The following is a 2,116-nucleotide window of genomic DNA, read 5'->3' as shown; positions in this document are numbered from 1 at the left end:
AACCGGGAAGAAATAGGATTAGGAAATTGAAATTGTGAATTCGTACTCATGGACTGGAATGGAGGAAGGAGAAGATGCATTTACTTTTTTTATTTCACAGCCCAAAGCCCAAAGCCCAAAGCCCAAATTCATAAAAAATATATATATAAAAAAAACGGGTACGGGGCTGGGCGGGGAGTGCTATACCCGTCCCCGTCCCCGTCCCCGAGACCCGATTTTTCAGGGAATCCCCGTCCCCGACCGGGGCGGGAGGACCGGGTTACCCGACGGGTCGGGGTCCATTCCCATCCCTAAACCTGACCAACCCGTTCAACCCAACCCAACGCGAAATAACCCAACCCGAAGCAACCCGATGTCTAATCGAGTTGTAAAATTGTCAAACCGTAGGTATTGGGTTGATATTGGGTTACTATTATTTGAACCCAACCCAACCCGATGAAACCCGATATTCTTTTATTTCTTGGATTTAATATGATTGTTGAATTTATGTTAATATATACATTAGACAATTACACTATCATGTATGCTTTTCATATACACATATTTTTAATCTATTCACATCTCTATATAACTAATTCATATATATGTTCAGTAACTGTGAACATATATATGTAAATTGAGAAAATTAACTGAATGTGATATACGTAAGAAATATGGATAAGTTGTATCAAATGGTTGATGATGAAAAAGAAATTATGAGTAGAAAAATAACATATTCAAGGTAAGCATGATATTTTAATGTACCAAAGTATCTACCCGACCAACCCATACGGGTTGGGTTGGGTTACACTTTGGTTTGGGTTGGGTTGTTCAAATGTCTTCAACCCGGTCAACCCAACCCATGAACACCCCTATCGGTAGAAAACTCTTATGCAATGAGAGCTTATCAGGTAAAGACAACTTACCAACAATCCATTTTGATGACAAAAAATGTAATTCAATAGGCAGGGCGGAACCAAGATTTTTTTGTCTTAGGTGATCCTCTTTGATATAATTATGTAAATACCTAAACAAAATATATAAATAAATTAAAAATAAATATATACAATTACTTTATAAAAGTGATACATCCACAAATTCAACAACAAACTTTTAATTAAATCCATCCCAAATATTTAATTTAATATGCATGCATAAATTTCTCATAGAAATTCCTTAAAATAGTATTTATAAAGTACATAATAAATTTAACAAATTAAAGTTACAAAATATAAGATCCGGGTTGGGTTCATGTGAGACCAAGGGTTTCTCGTGAGATCCGTAAGACCAATTTATGTTCATTGATCAACTTTATAAGCTACTGATTTAATGGTGTAAAGTTGTACGGTGACAATTTTGTGATTATTAAGAAGTCTCGTGGCAATTTTGTGATTATGAATGTTCAGATTGTAGATCTAATCCAAGGATTGAGAATTGGTCTTACGGGTCTCACGAAAAACCTTTGTTCTCATATGATCCCAGTTCTATAAGACCCCTTAACAGAATCTTGAGGGTGGCTCCGTCATATCGTACCATAAAAGTAAGTAACGGTGATGATTCTTATTGGTAAACGTTTGATAAACAATATTTAAGAGGTTTTAAGCTCTTGCCACAGGAAAAAAAAAATCATAAGTTTAATATCTTATTTGATAAAATACAGGTAGTTAATAGGAAGTTTTTCTTAAAAAATAAAGTATGACCTAAGCGTTTCTAAAAGAAGTAAAGTAACGATGTTACAAATTTAAGTTGTTTGAATACTTGCTGTAAAGAAAAAGTTCACTATACAGATTAGAGAGCAGTTATCAGTCATTTATGTTCATTCTAAATAGAACAGGTTTATATAGATTGATTTGTAAATGTGAGGACTCTTTATTGAAAGAAACAGTTATTTCATAATTTATTTATTAAAACATGTCAAATTTGTATATATCTGATTCTTAAAACCCCATTTATATATAATTAAAAGAATACTTTTATCTGTTGTTTGGTTGAAATTAAAATTAATAAAAGTCATTGTGTGGGAAAGAAAGGGGGAGGCTAATGGCACCCCTCCTTTTTACTTATGGCACCCCTATTCCCTAATATAATCATTTTTTTTGTATTCTTTTTTGTGATTTTGTCTTTTTGTTGTCTTCTT

The sequence above is a fragment of the Cynara cardunculus genome, unplaced genomic scaffold, assembly GCF_001531365.2.
Source record: "Cynara cardunculus var. scolymus isolate 2C unplaced genomic scaffold, CcrdV1 Un_Scaffold_122, whole genome shotgun sequence".
NCBI lineage: Eukaryota > Viridiplantae > Streptophyta > Magnoliopsida > Asterales > Asteraceae > Cynara > Cynara cardunculus.
Note: the sequence above shows the minus strand (reverse complement) of the source record.